At 32.6% G+C, this 22,730-nt stretch overlaps 1 protein-coding gene across 3 annotated transcripts in view; it reads left to right on the plus strand.

The window, feature by feature from the left end:
- The first annotated feature begins 1,434 nt into the window (after window positions 1–1,434).
- The window catches only part of LOC128991533 (NALCN channel auxiliary factor 1), an 89,909-nt gene continuing 68,613 nt past the window's right edge, over window positions 1,435–22,730 (plus strand). For all 3 annotated transcript variants that reach the window (XM_054414498.1, XM_054414499.1, XM_054414500.1), the window contains exon 1: window positions 1,435–1,715. The gene's annotated coding sequence lies outside the window, so the exon portion shown is untranslated. The remainder of the gene's footprint in view (window positions 1,716–22,730) is intronic.

A 22,730-nucleotide genomic window follows, 5' to 3' on the forward strand; every position in this document is an offset into this window, starting at 1 on the left:
AGTTATGAACATGTAGTATTCTAGTCCATTTTTATCGGGCTTTGTAATAAAACTCAAAAGCCAAAAAGAATACGAGACCAAAATTTACTTTAGAAAAAGAGACACCAAAAATGTAAGCCCACCAGTTTAAAAGGTAATATTTCAAATTTTAAATAGTTAATCAAAGTCAGAAGCAAATTTTAAATTTACCTATGTAAATGTAAGCTAAATTTAGCACGAATGAAAAATAATGTGAAAAAGAAATAAACACATAGCTATATCCAAAAAACTTGGTTACACCCTGTAGTTTAAACCCTGAAAACAAAACCAAAACAGGAGAATTAGTAAAGATATACTCTGGCAGTTTTCTGGATGGTTTTACATTTATCACATTTGTGGAGTGATTAAATATTTAGATTAGTTAACATAAACATGGTAACATAAATGCACAAAAATCATATCAGAATAAATATCCACTTCAAAGAAATGTCGTTTGGTAATCCTCGACAATGATTTTTAAGATTTGCAAGAATTATTTTTATTTGTACACAATCTTGTGAACCCTAAAACTCACATTTCATACATACATTGATCTCTGATTTATAAGTAATAAAACGCAACTTAAATATAACGAGTACGTCAACATGAGTTTTGTAATATGTAACAAACTTTCAATGATTATGGTTGGTTGTAAACAAACATAACCTGACACGAGGTTACAAAATGCGCGAGAAACATCTGCAAAAGACAAACATATAAGTGAATATATATTTTTCTCAAACTACTGATTTACAAACTGGCAGATTTACTTAACTACATACCTTTAACTAGGTGGTAAAGTAAAGTTTTAATGTTGCACTGAATTCTAGGAATTTCAAATTACTATAAAAAGTAACTATGCGTTACAAACATTTTTTAATATATTTTAATACATGGAAGTAACATTTTTAACATTAGTTAATCTCTTACTATTGTAGAATTTTACTTTTATAACACTATTCATTACCTGTAGTAGATAAAAACTTGGTGTCATCACTTAAACCACACGTGTTTAACGCCACCTGTTATAGAAGTTTAAACTAATCCAAATAAATCCGCCTCAAGCTTTTTACATAGCTCAATTATACTGGTTGTATTTCTTCACACTTCAAAGTATAATAACTTTTTCAAAACTTTACCGCGAAAAGTGACACCGGATTATTCCGGTCGTGATTGTAAACACCAAGATTAAGCTTTAGTTAATATATTTGTACGATACATATACTTAAAAGGTGTTAATATCGTGTCTTATCACACCGGAAACTGGGTAATTAATTAAAGTGATAACTAGGTCGGAGCGGCAGAGCACGGGCGGTGGTGTCTGGTGACGGCGGTGCCTCCTCCATGAATGAGACGCGCCGAGCAGCGCCTCAGCGACTCAGCGAGCAGTATCGACCTGGGTAGGTGCGCGGCGACCAGCTCCTGGACTGCGCAGCTCTCAACATGGCCGCCCGAGTCTCCTCCACGGTATAGTCCGGGTCCGAGTGAACGTGTCGGGTGTGTCGGTGAAGTGACCGGGTACGCTGGATCCTCGAGAGAGCGGAGGATCGACCGAGCATGAGGCTCGGCGATCCTTACTTCGACGAGATTAGTGAGGTGGACCGAGGTGGACTAAGGACCTCCTCGGGCGCTAGTGATCGAGGGGATCTGCCCACAGGCGGACCTAACCGAACGAGGGCGCCAGGAATACGCTCCAGGTAAATATACGTCTTGCATAGTGATCTCGCCGTGCTGTCTAATAGCTTCTGACCTACGTGGTGATGTCCACAAGCCTGGCATCCTGGTTACGTAATTGGTCGAAAGGTTACTTTTCACGGGGTGGTTTAGACAGAGCTCCTCGTAGATACACAATCTGAATGAGCTATTTTTCGAATGTATACCTACCACTTAACTTACCAGACCTGAAAAATTGGATCAAAATGAAGTCTCGATGTCCACCTCACGATTCTACTACTCGGTCTACCCAGACGTTCTCACTAGGCCCACCAAGTATTGAGATTTATTTTATTTACTGAATTGTATCTTGTGTAATTGTTGGGTTACGTTATTGGGTTTCAAATAAAAATTAAGTACCAATTTGACATTTCTCAAGTCTCGTCCATCTCAATACAAGCAATGAAGCTAACTGAGCATCCATCTAAATCGCATCCCATGCGATCTAAATCTCTAATCCTGTAGCGATAGAATTTGAAATTGGACCTCAAATAACAATATTTTTATTCTACTTTCCATTTCCCAACTATAGTTTGTCACATATAGCCTAGAAGCGATGAAAACGAATCCCGCTGTTTCTCGTTCCTCTTAGCTTTAGTATGTAGCGAACAAATTGATAAAAATCTAAATAAGTGACAATAAAACAACCTCCAGTTTGCTCTACTGAAACTATTTTCCCTCAGATCTTTGATTGGCACTTGGTTACAACGAGCTCCATCTGACTTTTCCCCTTTTCTTTAAGTATTGACAAATTTGGTTGGGTGAAGCTCCTTCATAAACCTACAGAAAGATGTTTACAGTGAAATATGTATATTGAAGGGTAATTCTGTTGGGTTATCTTCCGTCCCACGTGACCTTGCCCCCCACCACACCCTCTATCTATCTCCCACACACACGTTCACGCCCCACACATACACACACACACACACATTAACAAGTTAATTATTTGATTTTGACGATTTTATAAGATTAACATTATTCTACTACTCGACCAAAATTGTATATAGACGTCACCCTTACGTAGGAGTTTCCAATCGCAATCATCTATATAATCGATTAACATTCAGATACCGGTAACCCCTTATCAACAATACTAGAGTATACTCTAGATGTAGCAGACATCTTGTCTGTATGGACCAGTTGTAACACTCTATATTTGGATCAGCTTACTTTTCGTTTGGTTGATTTATTAGTGTACACCAAGAAAACTTTACAACTCTGCCGGGCTTGATAAAACAATACCATTTGAAACCACTAGGTATGGTTTTCTAAAACAGCGAAATTATTAGCAAATGAAAAATGTCTTCTTAATTGGTGAACTCATTTCAATTAACCTTTATTATTCCACAAGTTTCTTACTGGATGAGGTTGTTTACTCGAGTTTATTTTTTAGAAATTAAGTTAGGTCCCCAGCCTTTAGCTCCCTTTGCACCAAAACCTGATTAAAACAGCTGTTTCTCTTTTAAATTAAAACTCGGGTTTAAGTAGAATGGTTCGTAAACAAAATGCTATACACCCTATAACAAGCAAAGCTAGTGTAATGCGTTTGTGGCTGGGGAAGCTGGTGTTATCTTGGTTTAAGTTTACTTTTCATTCAACTCCAAACCAAAATTGCAATAAAAAGTTCTTTGTCAAAACCCTTCCCTCTAAAACTGTATACATAATCCGTAGTTAGTCCTCTCTAACTGTAATTGTTAACAGTTTGTTTTATATAAAAAGCAGAACACAGAACAGTAAAACTTGATCCGATTTTCTAAAACACTAGAATTACTTTAGGTTAGGGCCAAAACTAGAAATCAACATTTTCGATGTTTCAAATTTATTTCGGACATCACACTGTATCTAAGAGTGTTGAAAATAGACGAATATTATAAATCAAGCTTATGATTAGTAAACGTAAAAAGTTCATCATAAAGCCCACCAAATCAAAGAAATCCAACTGTTTTCTATCGATTTGAGGCCCAAATAGTCCATCTAGAGTAATTAAATTTGTTTGAAACTAACTCGGTTGTATCAAAGTTATGTATACGCTCAACTACTCCCACTATCAACTTTTCTTATAATCAAAGCATGTATAGATACATACTAAGATGGAAAATATTTCCTGTTCAGTAGTAGTTGCATTTAACTCAATCTAAGATCCCTTGTATCACCTATATATTTACATCACTTCCACTTTGCATAACACTTGTTGCACTAATATACAAACCTGCAATAGATAACTTTATTTTGCACTACCCCCAAGTTATTTATTTATTGTATAACAGTTTTGTTTCCTGCCATTTTTATGAAGACACATTTCTGGCATAGTAATAGCAAGAAACTTGGTTGCATCACTCCCTTCTTTTCATTAAATCCTTCACTAAACAAACCAATCATAATGTAAGACTAAGTTACTTTTGTAATCCCGTCACATAATAAATGTTGTCAGATTAGTAGGACGTGTTAAAACACCGTAGTCAGCTTCAAGTACTTGTATAGTTGATCAATTGTCCGCTTTGTTAGGAATAAACACGAATTAAAATAAAAACTAAAAAACATTTCCTACAGTTACCTGACAAAGTGGGCTTCCTTGCACTGATTATAGCATGCAAAGTAGCTAATTGCTGCATTTACCCACTTTTGCCGCACTCATTTTTTGCCGCACTCCAGTATTCCAACCAAACAACACAAAACTGTGTGCTTTTATTAATGCTTTTATTAACGTGCGCACGTACTACGCCTATGATCAGCTGGTGGTAGCGTTTCCAAATTCGTTCAATGTTTGAATTTAATCCAACCTAAAAACGTGTTGTATAGTGCTTGAATACTCGATTAATACTAGCCTTTAATATACTTTAACCCTGATATTAGTCAGTAACAAAGCTCCCATCTCATTCTCTCAATGCTCAGAGTTAATCAATATATTTCATTCTATTGTGTCAATGCCGTAAAAATCTATCAAATCTATTATACTAATGACTTGCTCCATATTTAAATCTGTCCTCTAACTACATTTTTGAAGTCAAGTTATCCCTCACGAAATTCCCAAAAACTATGTGGACCCTAATTTTTGACATATTCGTCCTTATGTATTCCCTTTTTTAGTTAGTTTTCAATTGCAAATACTCAAAAATGCATGCACTGCAGCTCAAATACTGTTGGATTCTAAAATGTAATTCGAGAAGTTGGCTAACTTGTGTGTTAAATAATGTTCTATTCGATGGAAAGATTCCCTATCCCGTTTTGTAGTAGAACGGTAGTAGATTTGGATATGACAACATGTTATTGAGTGTTGTATTTTATATTCATCATGTTAGGACAGGTTGGTATTTTGAGTGTATCACAAAATCGTTTTAGTAATACAGGACAAACCCCTCCTCGCAAGTGCCAAAATTCGAACCGCTACCTGCCCCACCTCAGACCCTAACCATTAAGCCAACACCCCCATTTTTCTTTCATCTCCAAAATTAAAGGGATATAACTATTTCGAACATATTTTTATATAAAAAGACGCGCTGTTATTTTTTATATAAAGACTGCTAAAACGGCACTAAATCTGTTTACATGCACATCTCAATTTTAACTATGCTGTTAACTAATTATGCGATTATCCTAAAGATTTCAGAAATACACTTAAAATATCCTGATTGTTGTGAGTTCTGGACCTGGTTAAACCAAGTGGCCAGTGTGAAATTCTCATTGAATAACATCTCGATAGGGATAATTTTGTAACAATAATATATTTTTGTCTGTTCCCTTACAATACAGGGCAATCCATGGAACAATAGCAATCGGAATATTTTATGAATAGTTATTATTAACTATAAATTATTATAATACGTTCCGGTAGCTCATTTGTATTTACATATAACTAACTAATTCCAAACCACAACAATTATCAATTAACGATTTCGATGAAAACTTGCATTTTGGTAAAGTTTCTTAAATCTTCCTAAATATGATGCATACCTTAGAAAATTTCATTTACTCTCCAAAATTGTTAAAATCAAAAACTGTAGTAAGTCGCATTATTTTGGGTTCCTGATCTTAAACTGAATTATTTTCCAACATTGAACGTTGTACCTTTGAGATGTTTTGTACGAATCCGTTGCTAGCTTCATTGTTTCATTTCATAACAAAAATGCATTTATTTTACAACCTATGTATTAATCATTTGAATATACACAAAAACATTTTATAAAAAAGTAAATATTAAACATCAAAATCGTTACAAATTGCATACATACGTACTTATAAATTTGATGTGAGCAATTAAAGTAAGTAGTTGTACGCAAATTATGATGTAGATATTTAAACAAAAATTGATAGTAATATTTTCAACAATCATTATTATAAGGTGTGAAAGTTTTTAGCTTTAATACTTAACAGAAGACAAAATTGTGACTGAAAATAAAAGAGCTTCAGGGTGGGTTTGCTTGACCCTCTAATCCGTCAAGATGTCATCTGTTTCTAGGTTTCATCTTGAAATCATCACATTTGTTATTTTATATATCTTTAAAAAGTTTTTATTTAGATGTTTACCATTTTTACAATAATAGTATTGTTTGAATTTTTGCAGATTCAAACTTTTAGTTTAAAATCTCCCTTACGCCGTAAGTCTCTTACACTAATGTATAGTTCGTGTATTTAAATATTGCACGTTCTAGTCTGTGAGCACAATTCTTTCACGGATTGATAACCCCCAAATACAGGTCATGACTCATGAGTGTTTAAGGATAAAAAGATTTTAATTTTACTGCATAATATTTTTAACGCTATGATTATTTTATTGCATAACTTTAACACTTTACTTTAATACTTTTTTATGAAATGGCGACCATACAATGTAGGTATTTTAAGCCAAGTATGAATGGAGATGAGTGTAGGATGAGTGGCGCGATCTTGTAGTCTTGTTAGTGACTAAGGCCGACATTCCTTAGACACGGCTGTTAATTAATAGCCCAAACAGCTAATGGCAACTAAGGGACCTACAGTTTATAGTGGAATCCGAACCACATTTTTTCCTTGGTATATACGAATTGGTCTAATTATCAGGATAGTACTGCGGATAGTAGTAGTACTCACTAGTGCGGACGTTAATCCACACCAGGGAGTATCCCATCCACAGTGCATGCCTATAAATATCCACAATCCGTGACCTCCAAGTAGCTGGATTACAGGACGACGCCACCCGTCCCAGTCAAAACAAAAGTTACCATTCGTTTTAATAATTTTGCTACTACTAATTTTTACCTTTTTTATTTTACGTTATCTGGTGCCCAGTAAATAAAAAATGAGGTCGATAGGGTGGGGATTTGGTCTATAAAAGTATTACGGAATGTATAAAATAATCACCCAGTAGTAATTTATTTGAATTGCTAAACAGTTGATGATTTACACTATTTATCTGCCCGATTGTCATGATAGGATCTAGAGGCTTAATCGTTTGAAAAGTTTATGAGGGGGAACTTCTGATCCAGATTGTGGGCAAGTATTATACTCGGTTGAAAAACAGGTGATCTTATGTATTACATTATTAACATGCAATTTGTCTCCATGCAAATATAAACAACTATTTATAATTAAATGGAAAATCGCATGGATTAATTCTAGGTAAACCAATTCATAACTTCATGTGAGTATGTCCATAATTTGCATCTTGATACAATCTATTTATCTTTTGTCTATTAAGTCAACTGACTAAAAACGATTAGAATGTTCAGTTTTTATTTTCACATTATTATATTGCTATTTCGCCCAAAGTTTAGTATGCACATTTTTCAATTTTTTCAAAATCCATATTATTTGTCCAAGCTAAATTTGAAAATATGAATAATTTAAGTTAATCAATATTTAGATATTCATTGTAAAACTATTTTCCAAGTTACATTTTCAGTTAAAGGGGTTTTGTCTTGTTTATTTTATAAAAGAAAGATAAGGTATCATTCCCCATACATTCCCATATCATAGACATAATCATTCCATATTCTTGTTGTTTAATGCATGTGCTTATTTTATCGTTTATTAATTCAACAATAAAGTATTGCAATATCTCTGTAATTTATGTAAAATTGCGAACCCGTATTCAATTTAATGAAATTATTATCTGAACAAATACAACCAACCATATAAACTCCTCAAGAAAATGTTCAAAAATAAATTCTAACTACTAACTATAGTTATTTGTGTAACTGGTGTGCGAAGTGGCACTTTGCTGCACATGAGAGAAATGTTTACGCTTGAGCCATAGGCGAGTGTGGAAAGTCTCTCGAGTGCAGCAAAGGCAATTTTGCACTCGTGTTACCGGTACACATTATATTTTTCCTACAGTTATGATAAAACATATAATAATCATAATTCTTTCAAACACTAAAACTAAACAACTAAACAACATGTTTAGTATTCTTTCAAATACTAAACAACACGTTTTAGGTTAGGTTAAATCCAAGCGTTGAACGAAACAGGAAACACTGCAACAGCTGATCGTTCGAAGTCATAGTATAATAAGTGTTGCCAAATTAGTTTCAAGCGTACACGTATTACGTGTCTATCAAAAGCATACAGTTGTTGTCGTTTAGTTGAAATATTGGGGTGCGGCAATAGTAAAATGCAGCAATAGTAAAATTAGTGCAGCAAAAGTAAGTAAATGCAGCAATAAGCTACTTTGCGTGCTATAATCAGTACAAGAAAGCCCATTTTGTCAAGTAACTGTAGGTAAAAAGCTTTTACTTTTGGATACTAAATTAGACATCTCATGTAGACAAGCTTATTCAAATTACAACATATAGTAGTTGAATAAGCCAGGTCAGAGTGTGCTACAATCGAAGTTCGATTTCCTCTACAGTACTATCTTTTGGTACTCTAATAATTTGTTGATGTAAAAGATGTTTTATATGGAGCGTTTCTTTGAAAGGAACAGCTTGTATCTCAAGCAGTTTATGAGATGCAATATTTAGAAAATCAAACTGAACGAATTGCTAGAGTGTTTTTTAGCCATGTGGACCCCTTACTTTCTAGAATGCTTAACTCAATTAATCTTGCAATTAATCAAATAAATCAACCAAGTAATTTTACAGTTGCGTATTGTGTGTTTGTGTTCAATTTTTAGTTTTATTTTGCAATGCATAAAATTAGTACTGGCACTTTGGGGAACACTTTCCTTTTTGCTTGCGTACGCTATAAAAATATTGTCTATTGGAAAATTGGTGTTTCTTGGTGCTTTTGTTTAGTCTATCTATACTATTATATAAAAAATCTAGTGGTGTATGTTTGTTACTAATAGGCGCATGAACTACTGAACTGACTGGGCTTAAATTATAAAAAAAATAGCTTTTAGGACTATTCATACTTTGATACTGACCGTGGGCTTTGCCCCTTTGCCTTTAAAAGTTCTGAGGTGAGGATTTTTAAAGTAAATATTCATTGGTCTCCATGGCTGCCATGAGAACACATACAATGTTTGCAATTTGCTATGCCACCCAAATGTAAACAAGCTGAACTGTCAAACCACACTAATTCACAATTCTACAGCTGGTTTATAAATAGGCATATCATATTCTCTACAATCATGTGACATGTTTATTTATTCTTATATTTGATGGTTCATTGATTATTGATTTTATGAAATAAGTGAGATTGTATATCTGTTGCTGTATCTAACCCTAATTAATTATTTAAAATTTCGCGAATGTGAATAATTGTATTGAAAGATTTTGCTGTAAAAAATAGTGAAATTATAAAGTTTACATTTACTTGAATCATTTTAACGTTTTTGAACAATTAACATGTGTTTAGAGTAGGGCACACACCTTGAAAATTGAAACTTTTTTCTCGAGGTGATAATTAATTGTATATTTTTGCCATTTTGAGAGAAATATTGTTCACACCATTTGCCTTTTCACAAATTTTTAAATCATAATTTCATATTACTACCCATAGATTAGTTATGATGTTTTCTAATACAAAGGTAGCTACTACCTATCTATATTATAAATTTTGACCCTTCCTGTAGATTTCACATTCTATTCGAATAATGAATAACTTTTTACTAGCGTTTCATGGTCATTACATGTATATTTTCAACCAAGTTCCTCTTAACTTAACCTACCCTCGACATAAACATTGTTTGAATGACGTTAAATTGTCTAATTCTAAGCTTGTATACAAATATTTCAATTTAAAAACAACAATAAAAAACTAAGTTGTATATGCACTTGCCTTTGGTGCATGAATAGTAGGAGCTATAAATAGTAGGGCTAAGTACATTTCTGTTTGTTTTAGTTGTAAGAGTGTTAATATTTTTGTTTGTTCACATAGTATATAATTAGATATTTTTATAATCAATGCTAAGTAAGCAATGCTTTTTAGATTGTTTACCTAACCCGCCATGTTAAACTTCCCTATCCTAAGCGTGATGTATACAACTTCCTTACTTCTCGAGTGATGTAAAGTATCAAAAAACTCACTCGGTGATGTAATGAAACCCATTTAAATAACATTGAGTGGATAACTTAAAAAATATAACTCTATGGAGCCAACGACGTTTAACGCTAGAAATCAGCTGTGTGCTTGAATTTTATTGTTATGTTTTGAAGAATTTTCCTAACCTAGCTTTTGTTTGTAAATGAACCTTACTGTTATAAGATGAGTGAAATGGGTAATGAAAAATATTGTTCGTAACCTCCTGTATATTGTCGGGTCAGGTAAAATCTTGTACGTTACACGTTACGCAAGAGCGTGTTTACATCACTTAGGTAAATTATGCAACTCGCTTCGCTCGTTGCACAACTTTCACCTGCGTGATGTAAAAACGCTCTTACTACACTTGTAATGTAAATAGCTATTTTTAAAGTTCATAACTTTATTATGTTTCTTTTCATTCAAACCGTAATATTAACCAGATGTTGTAAATTATTGTTTGTCTATGTTTGATTTTATCATTTAAAAGTAAGTAAACGCTTTGAGTTTTTTATTTGTTTTATTGTTTGAAAATGTTTCTTTAGTAGATTTGTTTTGATATTCTTCGAAGAACTTGTCACTTTGAATAGACGAAAAAGAAAGTTTCGCAGTGTTGAATGGTGGAGTAGATAAAAAACCAGCAAAGGTCACTGCCATTGTAGCATATTATTTTACCACACCTTTTTTTATGAACTGTTATGAAAATGCCCTGAACCCTTAACTGTTGTACTAAAATAGATAAGTAATCCCTTAGTATAAACTATATAAGCAATCTTGGTATAAATATTTAGTTTTTAAGTGGTAAATTCATAAATAAAACTTAATAATAGATTAAATTACAGATTTTTGACCTTGTTAGCAAAATACTTAGTTACTAAGTGCTAGCTTGTTAATTCATACAAATCTGAAATCTTCTTTCACACTTTTTAACATAATTCATGTAGTTTAATCTAAAGGCCAACAAACTTCGAAGAAATTAGTATGTTATCTGAATCGTTAATGTAAATAGGTCACGTTAGATTGGTTACTTTTGTAGGCAATAATGTTTTAAATACATAATAATACAATTGAACAGTTTTATATTTTTGTTTTAGTTTTCTGACAAATTGATTGCAGTTAGAATTTTTTTATCAAAGACCATATATCTCTATCCTTAAAATGTTGGTAACATTTTAGCATATTCTAAATGATAAATATCGATTAATTAAATTAAATCAGCTTACTGTGTTGATTCTGATTTCAGATTTTGTCCTTGGACAATCACTTTTGATCATGTTATTTACCAAAAGATTGACGTTGGTTTATTAACTAACTTGTTATTGCAAGGACATGATTTGGACAATGGGCAATGGCAATGGTGTTAAAAAACATTGAAAAGAAAATATATAACAAATATTTCGTATTTATTGACAGTAAAGTAGCAGTAGATTTGTTCTTGTAATATGCTACTTGCCTTTTATATCAATTCGTAAAACCATTGATTTTTACTGAAGATTACTTCCAACCATGAATGGATTAGATGTATTCAATTTTTATATTCACATAGAACATTGTTGAATTAGCCGCTCACAGCTAAAGAAGTTGACGTCGACATAATTGGATGCTTATTTACAATAAGAATTTTTAAATTCTGTTTGGCTTCAAGTTGGGAAATTCGCAGAAATCGGTACTTTGAATCAGTGCACTTTCTTGGTGGTTCAATCGAACGGCAGTTTGGGAATTTGGCAATCTCTCTCTAAAACTGGTAAAAACTTCCAACATGTGTATGGAATGTCTCCTTTTATCATTAGCCAACGGTAAAACATAAATAGTACGGTGGTGTTTCATTTTTACAATTAATATTCTTTAAATTTCAAGTGTTAGTGTCCTAGCACTTTCAGTCTACTTCTCACGTGGGTCTAACATTAATGGCGTTTACCTATGACCCTTTAGCCTTTCCAATTCAGTTCTTAGAATTGAAAGTATTCACTTTACACTATTGTTTACATATTTTACAGCATTGTTTTGGTAATTTACAGTACAAGTTTGGACCAATGAGGTTCAGGGGAAATAAGTACAATTGTAATGCTTCGAACGTCAACTTATCAGCTGTTAGGGCCAATTTAATTGAACATACAATGGGTGAGCGGTTAAGACAATGAGTCGTTGCATCCACGGCCACCGGTTGCATCACCATCAATGAGAGATTATCAACAAAAACATAACCTCTAAGACGTTATGAGTAGCGATTGTTAGTAATTGAAAAACGGTCGTAGGTCAAGTAGTGAACACAACTAACGTAATTATCCTAAGACACTCGTAAAAGTTTTAATGGGTTGCGTAATTTTCCTAACCTAGCTTTTGTTCGTAAATGAACAAAAGCTAATGAACATTTCTGTTAGAAGATGAGTGAAATTGATAATGAAGCATATTGCTGTAACCTCCTGAATATTGTCGGGTCAGGTAAAATCTTGTACGTTACACGTTACGCAAGAGCGTGTTTACATCACTTCGGTGAATTATGCAACTCGCCTTTGCTCGTTGCACAACATTCACCTGCGTGATGTAAAAACGCTCTTACTACACTTGTAATGTAAATAGCTATAACACACTATACGTAGACTACACCGTCGATGAAACGAATAAGTAACTTCTGAAATACAAAATATTTTTATAGTTTTAGCTGTACTCAGCTCACCAAAACTCGGTTGTATTTATCAGTGTTTTCGTTTACTGACGGATTGCACCGTCAAAAGATTAAAAAATATGCATCACAAATTCGATCGAAATTTAATGTAAAACTTTGTTCAGTTTATTAAGTGTGAAAAATTATTTTCTTCTATCTATAACTGTCTTGGCTAGAATACCTTGTCTGACTGCATTAACAACACAAACATAAAACTACGCACATAACTGTTAATGTTATTAAGATTGTAGCAGGTTCTTTTTATAAATATCCTTTAAAAGTGTGTTCACATTGGACAACTTCTGAATGAGTAAATAAAAATTGTTTAACAAATTGAACTGGGTGGATAGAAACTTGTTATGTAGGTATTGTGCAAAGTTTTCCTCATATTTAGGCTAATTCTGGGTATTGATTGCTTATTTTGAGTTGCATACGTTAGACTTTAAATATTTCTACAAGCTATAAAATGTAAATTGTAAATGGTTCGCTAATATTTTTAAGAAAATCTGTCACTTAATAGTTAAAAAATACAAACTATTCTAATTGCGTAGCATGTATAAAAAATAAGTTTTTCATTTTAACATTAAATTACTAAACACTTAATGCCATTTCCATACAAAAGCATATCCGATTGTGTGTTAAGCTTTAGAAAATTTTTAAGGCAAGTGAATTTTCCAAAGAACTTAAAAAACGAATACATCTTGGTTTGTTTCAAAATAATAAAAAAACTAAAATTAGTAAAACAAATAATTATTGTATAGCCGAATGCACATCCCTCAACATTATTTCAGATTTAAAAATATACAAAAGATTATTTATAATTGTCACTGAATTATTTACTTACAAATACTGTTAAATCAACCAAGTTGAATAAAGTTGTTTATCTATCCCCTAATATCATTCATTCTTCCCTGGCTCTAAGGACTATTTCCTGCATTTAAATAAATCTAAGGACTTTTACGAAACATTTACTTTAATTTCCTTCAAAATAAAACTTTCAGATATAATTTTACATAGTTTTAAGGAGTCACTTTTTTCTTCAAACAAACATCCATCGCCAATTTCTCAGCACTGTTTAAACAAACTCGGTCAAAAACATCATTCCAAAGGAAGCTGTACAAACTGGAAATATTCACAAACCACTGGAACTGCACTAACCACAAGAACGTCATGAAGGTCCAGAAGATCGCAAAAGTAACGAAGTTCTCTGAAATCGGCTCTAAAAGATGGTCTGTGATAAAAGAAATCTCCTGCAATAGATTTTCCAGAGTGAACCCAAGCCACGGACCTATCAACATAGGGGACTGAAGTCTAGCGCCGACCACGACGAAGATTGAGAGTACAACACTCTGATAGACTTCAACTTGTTTCATTTTCATTTCTATTTGCTGGTTCTGCTTGTAAAAGTCAGCACAACTGAGCAAACTCACTAATACACACATGGTTAGCAGGCGGAGTGGACTGTATGTATTCCATTTGTTGTCTTCAATCAAGTAATCGGCTAAACCAGGAATCGCTACTTTTATACGTTTAATTCCAGTGGCAAATCTCAATGTGGCTATAAACATTAACATCGAGACGGTTAAATATATTGCAATTACGTCCATCCTACAATGTTTCTGCTGGTGATTAATTTTTGCAAATTGAACATAAATTTTCCGTATGGCATTCGTGAAATACGTAACTATAGCAATTGTAACAACATTTCTTACCAAACAGGTTTACATTTCTCCTGTTCATCAACCATTTAACTTTCCCAAAAATACGAGTGTATTTATTGGAGCTGAGAGACAAGCATTTCTTTAGTCTAAAAACAAAATGAGATCGCCCTTGAATTTATATAATTTAAGCCTATTATTGCGTTTAGCAAAGAATGTAACGATTAGTACTGAATGAAGCCCTGCTTCTGTCCCTACTGCAACGATTCCAATTAAGGCTAGGTTTAATAATAAAAAATGTCGTGTGTATTCATCAAAAAGCAAACATAACTGTTTATTCTCATCCGTTGGATAAATCCAGGAATGCAAGGTATGTTAGTTTGTTAATCAGCCCTAGGAGGTAAAAACCCCGTTTAAAAGTAGTTGTTTTTTTTTCAAACTTACATCTGCCTAATTTGTATCTGCTATCTTTACAGACTACAACATTTACTAAATCGACTTTGATTTTGAGGGTTGCAGTGATTAAAAGGACGCAAAATATTAAAAGATCTTTAGGTTGCTCCTATGTTTAATTTAATACTAATTAGTATTTTTTATGTTACAATAATGTAAAAATTTATGTAAAAATACAATGAAGTATGCAGGCGATAAAAATATATAAAATGCAATTGTTGTTTAAACCGCAAAGTACCTTAGTTATTAGGAATCAGTGGCTTTATTTGGACAGTATTATGCTTGTCGTTTGTGGTTTTTCACATGATTTTCGGACGTTTCTGTAAGCTACTGAGGTTGTATTCCTTGTGCATGAAGTATGTTGTATCTGGATTACTTTACCTTTCCCACCAGTTTGGATGGTCGGATTTGTTAAAGAACGATAGAAGGTTCTTTTTGACAGTTTATCTGTTTTCGTTTGAAAATAAATAAAACTCTATGCTAGTTAAAGTATTTGAAAAAATAACATAAAGCAATTATTACTTCTTGAGAAAACGTCAAGCTATCAAGTTTTTGCTAAAGATGGCAAGTTTGTTGAAAATAACAATTCCCCCCATCGCCATTCATAAAAAAAGGACTCCTTCAAACTATTAGTTTGAGCCAAAAGTAATAGAACATTAAAAAGTCTATATAAAAACTTCACACATATTTTTAATAACAAAAATAATAATAATAATAAATATTGGTGAGGTTTATTTTAAATTTTATTGAAACCAATTTTAACAGTTATTCATTAATATTAATTGATAGTTAAACTGGCAATAAAGTTCCAAGGTTAAAAAAAATATCGTACATAAATACTTTCTTTAAATTTGGCCTGACCAGTTTGGTATAATAATAATATTAATATTAATAATAATAGATATAATGTATTATGTTAAGTGCAAACCCATTCCGTAAATAAAAGATTTTTATTTTTGTAGTTCAAAATGTTTTTTTTAGAACATAGCTAATTTATAATTACGTATTTTAATACAGTTCAATATTCGTTTCCGATGCAACACGAATAGTGTGATATTCTTTTACCTTTTTATTTTATTTTGAAAACTGAGTTTATTAATAAACTTTGCCTATTAGACACAGTAAAAAAAAAAACTTAAATTTACGATATAAATAACATGTAACATAGATTAATAACGTTGTCCATATAAATGATTTTGAATGATTTTACATGATTCTTTTAGCACTTTTATGACTATTTCATTTTTTAATTTTGATGGAAGATTATATTTTTTTTAAAATTCGTCAAAAAATTTTGTAATAGTCCCTCTTGCACCAATCATTATGCCAATTACTGATATTGAATTTAGATTATATTTGTTTCTTAAATAAGTTTCACATTTACTATATTATTAACTTATTATTATTATTATTAACACATTATTAACTTCGTAAAAATAACATTTAATAAAACCATTATCCGATGAATGTAATATGTTTGTTGATGACAGTTATCAAATAAATAAAACTTTTACCCCGTTTAAAATATTTCGATCGTAGGTCAAAGAGTGACTTACCTACCTCGATCAGGTTTAAAACTAAATTAAGCCGATTAATTCTATTCTAATAAACTGTTTCGTCTTTTGTCAGTTTGCCCTTTCTGACTGTGTTTAAACATTTGACTGAATGTAATCAGTTGATGTAGAAAATACCTAGAATTCACATTAAAACCCGCTATGAATTAACCTTTGAAAGCACCATATAGAAACAAATCAAATGCTAGGGGGAAAATCGCCGAGGAAAACAACATTTTTACTTATCATTCGTCTCTGGGCTATATCACGCATTAAATTTACACCTCGAACGTAAATAGTGGGTAACTAGGACACCCGAATTATGGTTGTTACAGAGAAAATACTTTCGTGCACAATCTATGCTAACGCTTAAAGCCAAATTAAGTTGGTTTTAATAGTTTTATAAGTTTTTTAATATAAATTTCTTGAAACACTCGAAAAGGTACAAAATTCCGTCAGATCTTGTTTGTGCATGTTAGAAATTGGAATTATTTGTAAATACATTGTTTATAATTTAATACTTCATAGAAATAATTGCTTTACTTACATGTCACTTGTTTTGCCCTAACGCCAAATAAAAACAGACCTAAACAGGTAGAGGTTGTCACGTAAACGAGATTCCTAAAAACATAAATTTTTATCAAATTAAAATCATATTATTGAGGGAACAATTTAGCCTAATTTTAGCTCATTTCTTGTTTACAACAGATTTTTGTACGTTAGGTTAATGCATTCTCCAGACAATCTAACACTTTTAGAGTTGTGCCACAGGTATAACATATATAGAACATTACAACCTTCCATGGTTTAAAAATTTGTCTTAATAGCTTTGTTAAAGCTAATCCTGCTAGTGACAGTGGATGGTAATAATAATGCACTTAATAAAATGTTCAATTGTAAGCCTGCTAAGTAATCAAGGCTGTTTATTTAAATTATTAAGAAGTCCAAGGGTACCCCCACACAGTGTATGTGTGATGTACATGATGCCCAATTACATAGTACTAGGGGACCGAGCATTGCTCGTGGTGTAGAATACGATAAGAAATTCAGATAGGCCTTCATTTGAACAATTTCCATGATAATAAAAATTCAGTCTGAAATATGTAACAATTGTAACAACAAATTGTAATAATATTTTATAATGCTCACGTATTGGCTCGCATTACTGACACATTAAAAAAAATACCAAAATAAAAATTCTTCATTTAAAAATAAAATAATTACAGTGTTGTAGTTTTAAAGCTGATCTTTTGTATAAGACTTGATGTTTCAATACGAGTTAATATCATATTTCTTTGTATAAGTTTTTAAACCCTATAAAAATCCTGATCCAAATATTTTTATCAGTTCAAATTTGTAAACAAAAAGCTACCATATCAAAATTATTCGAAATCATTTAGGCTATATATACATTGTAATGATCTTTCTATTTCCATGAAAATAAGTATATTTTCATAAATATTATAATTAAACTTAGAATCTTGGAAGCAGAAACTGTACCTCTTAGACTATGCTGTTTGAACTGTCAAATTATAGTATTTACAGCTGAATTCAATAATATTTTTGACTATTTAGATTCTTCCAAAATGTAAACATTGAAACTTTTGAAGCCCATGGGGCTTAGCCCAAGGGAAATATGATAACAGGAATAGGCCTATATGTTAACCAGGTATATAAGATACCTTCATACAAAATTTGTTTTAATCGGTTCAGGGGATCTTGCGTTATTATGCAACAGACAGACACACAAACACACGCCATCTAATTTTTATATATTAGTATAGATTGACATATATTAGGCAACGATTTTCCTGTACCAATTAATGGACCTAAACTAATTAATCTACTTTAATTAATTGATTAATTAATTTCAATGAGACACATCGTACAGTTTTGTGCTAGGCCTAAGAAAAATTGTATTTTTATTCAATATTGATGAATTTCACTCCTAAATCTACTCTTAGGAATAAGTTTACAAAAAAAAATGTAAAGTAGTTAGTAAACACTGCAAATAAACACTGAATACACTAAGATGTGGTTTTCTGCTGTATAATATATTTTCAAAGGCTGTAAAGGGTTTGCGAGACAAAAAATTGCATAGCCTTTACTTTGAACTCTTTAGTCTAGATCATATATACGAGTGCTAAGAGGTTAGTTTTTATACTGAATCACATTTAGAATAAGTCGAAATAAAACAATTATCTTAAAATTAAACTATTACTTTGGATCTCTATTTAACCTATAAAAACATATACCTTATTTGTTTTACGTGTAAATCATCTTCATTTAAAATTTTGCCATGTTTAATTTAGTTGTAAAACCAATTTTTCTTCTGTAGACGTCCCCTATTTATTCCAAATTTTATTAACAATCCGAATCATACAGACGAACAATCTATATGGAAAATATCTACAATAAAGTTCAATAACAAACTCGTGATAATATCTAACATCAGCTGTTGACCAGCATTGTTGCGAGTTGCGAATATTATGTGCTTTCTGGTTGTAATGGATCGCGGAACGTCAACAATGGGGTCGTCTACGGATATTAGAACAGAAACTGCATGGATCAAAATCATAAAAGAATGACCCCACTGGATGGAATTTCATGCAATATAATCACTACATGTGTTTTGGAAGTTTTTGACAATTGCATTGAAATAATAATACAAACACGTTTATTTTCAGGTAATTTCTTTGTTTATGACCCATATCGTTTCTAATTTATAATCCGTGGGGTGGGATCAAACAACGCGCCCATCGTCGGAAACAACAGAACGTCCTTGGGGTTTTCTCAAGAGTTTTAGTTCTGCAATCTTTTGTCGTAAAATATTCTACGGTTTTTAACAGTCGTAATCATCCCATCTATCTATATAAATAAAATTAGAGTTTTGTCTGTACATTGCTCAGAATTATATATTTTTCGATTATTTTTAGGTTTCATACATTAAAGAAGCAGAAACGATTCTTATCTCTATTTCTGTCTGTCTGTCTGTCTGTAACACTCAAGATGGCATTTTACGCAATCTTCTCCGTGAAAACGAGAGTACCTATCAAGATCCAAGTCATTTTAATGTATTCACTGGATTGGCGAGAGTGTCTATAGTCGATAAAGTATGGCCTCACTACTTTGTAAATAAAATTACGGACGTTCAAAAATGCAGTTTTGTGCGATTTTTGTCAAATTTTCGTTCAATTTGTATCGCATAATCGTCTATGAAATAACGAACAGCTGTTGGGATCAAGATTATTTTTTCTAGCTGTCACCGATATGTTTACAAATGTTGTTTACAAATACCGCAACCATTTCGAATCACGTTTTAAAAGCAAATCCCTACCAAGTTAGATTAAAAACGTTTTTTCTTACATAACGGATTTAATTAATCGCAAGTGCAATATCATAGTGTAATCTTAAATGAAATTAAATAACTAGGCATCATCCAGGTCAGGAACCAGAAATTCTTTGTGTATAAAATTGTTCTTGAGTTTTGATAACCAGAAAAAAGACCTTGGATCAGTGTTGTATATGGCTGGGACACTTAATGATCGTCGCCAATAGCTTACAAACAAGGTTTCCGACTGCAGTGAGTGATTGTAACAGAGGTTTACGGATGATGCTAAACTCGCTTTTCCAATGTGTCCCTTTCTGTTTCTACTCACCGTGTGATACAATCGCTGGACCATACAGCCAATAGGCCCATAGCCCAACTCTTGGGTACGTACGCTTACCTATTTATTCATCTAACAACCTTTTCGACGACGATCCTTGATACCAGTACTTTCTCCATAGAATACATGGCCTACTTGTACCTACTTTAAAAAATAAAATTACAAATGTCCAAAAACCTAACATTGTGTGATTTTTGTCACATTCAACAGATTACTATAAGATACCCGTACGTAGAACGGGCACACAGCTAGTTTACTTAATAAAACACCCCAAGTGTATTAAATAACCAATTATAAACTTTTCTTTTGAGCTGTGTTTAGTAATCTGCCACTGTACTCTAGATGATGTTATAAGCATATTATGTATTCATTTATTGACACTTTCGCAAAGCTGTCTAGCTCTCCATAAGACCAATGTTAAAAATATTACATTTTTTCATTTAACGTTTTTAGCGAAAAACTAATTTTTTAGAACAGTTGCTAGCATGGAAATTGATTTAACCTGAAACCAAGATATTCCTATCAATTTAGAGGAAATTATATGAGCCATTTTGAAATCATTGTGCTCAAACTTTCCTCTTATAGTATAGATAAACCGTTAGGAATATGTAAGAAATGAGTAACACATATACAAATTCACAACAAAATCTCATAATATTTATATAGATTTATTTCGCATTGTTTAAATTCATATTGGTATCGTTAGCCGACAATTAATTTTTCCTACAGTTACCTAACAATGTACATGTTCTCTCGCTGATTTGAGAAAGCAAAGTGGCCAATTCGCTCACAACATTGTGTTAACATTGTCTCACTCTAATTACTTTGTCTCACTCCAGATTTGCAGCGTGAAGGCACGAAATAGTGAGCGCGTAACATGCAGACATGGTCGTATGCGCGCGAAATACGTTGGCAGCACTTGCTGTAAATCAGCTGGTCAGCTGTTGTACTGTTGTATCATTAAATGTCATATTAAAAGTTCACTTCTGTGTAAAAATATGTTACGTTTCTTTACCAATTTATTTGTTTTATGGTAACTGCAGGAAAAATATAATGTGCAACTCGAGTGCAAAGTGCAATTGCCTCACTCGAGAAACCATTCCTCACGAGCCGTGTGAGTCAATTGCTCACTTTGCTCACTAGTTGCACAAATAACTATTCTTAGTATGTGTAGTGAAACCATCCAAGTCTATTCCAATCCCAACTTGATCGTCTCAGAGCTAAGTTCAATTATGGGCTGAGCAAACTTTTCACAATACATTTTGGCTTTTTTTGGCCAAGTATGAGTAATCGTGAGGGGGGATAGGTGACAGCACTAGTTGTTATTTTGGCAGTGACGAGGAGCGAGTTATCAGTGAGTATCTGTGTAATCAATTGTGAGCGGTGAGGGTGTAGCAGTGCCGCGCATGCCCCGGGAGGGGTGACTTCATTCTATATATCGGCTCCCAACCCGGCTACACCACCCTTGTCTCGTCACCTTCAACTTTTATCATTTCATACATGGAATTGTAATATTATCTACGGATGAATTGAAAACATTCCTGAAATTTATGAAATTTTGAACAGAGTTTTGAAATTGTTTCTAGAAACATGACATTTTGAAATTATTTCCAAATAGGCTTAAACGAAGTTTCAAAATTATATACATGGAAAATCTTCTCTGGATACGTTGAATATAAAATTATCTCTGGGTACATTATACTGAAAAGCTATACTCGTAAGCATGGAATTTCGGAATAATCATCCTAAAAGTTACAAAATAATCTCTAGATATATAAAATCCAAAATGCTTCCAAATGTATGGAATTTCAAAAAGCTCCAAATGCATTATATTTTTGATGGTGTCCAGAAACGTGGAATCGGAAATTATCTTGAAATACGTCGAATTTCAAATTTATTTTAAGATACGTGGAGTTTTGAAAAGATGTGCAGAACATGGAGTTACGAAATCATCTACAGATACGTGAAATTTCGAAGTAATCCGGCATTTACTTAAATTTTGATGCGTTTGGATCCAAGTCTCACTGGACAACAGTTTAATTTTGATTAGATGACGTGAGTTTGACCCACCTCCAATAGATGAAAATCAGTGTTTGGTTGAATAGATGACCATGGGGTCCGTAATAAAGAAATACACCCTCCTCCATGGAAACCGTAATCGATCTCTGTGTAATCAAATAGAGTTATCATATTTAAAAATATGTTATCTTTGAACTTTCCCAAAGAACAACTGAACATTTATTTTGACCTTTACTTTCGAGCCGAACCAGGAAGGGGGCTGCTAAAGAAGGAGGGCAACTGAACATTACCTTTGAGATGAACAAGTGACGGGGCCAATTGAGAATTATCTTTGAGCTGACCGTGAAAGGGGAAGGTGTAACAAAACACCTTGAAGCTTAAGACAGTAGGAGTTAGTAATAAGCAAATTATCGGAATAAATTTATCGCTAGTTTAAATGTTGCTCGAAAGCAATTGCAAAGATGTAAAGTAGTTATTAAAAAACAAATAACTTATTTAAAAACTAATAGAAGTCATAATTTCCGATGAGTTTAAAAGACTCAGC

The sequence above is a fragment of the Macrosteles quadrilineatus genome, unplaced genomic scaffold (assembly GCF_028750875.1).
Source record: "Macrosteles quadrilineatus isolate MER2022 unplaced genomic scaffold, UCM_ALF_1.0 Scaffold_4__1_contigs__length_99947679, whole genome shotgun sequence".
Classification (NCBI taxonomy): domain Eukaryota; kingdom Metazoa; phylum Arthropoda; class Insecta; order Hemiptera; family Cicadellidae; genus Macrosteles; species Macrosteles quadrilineatus.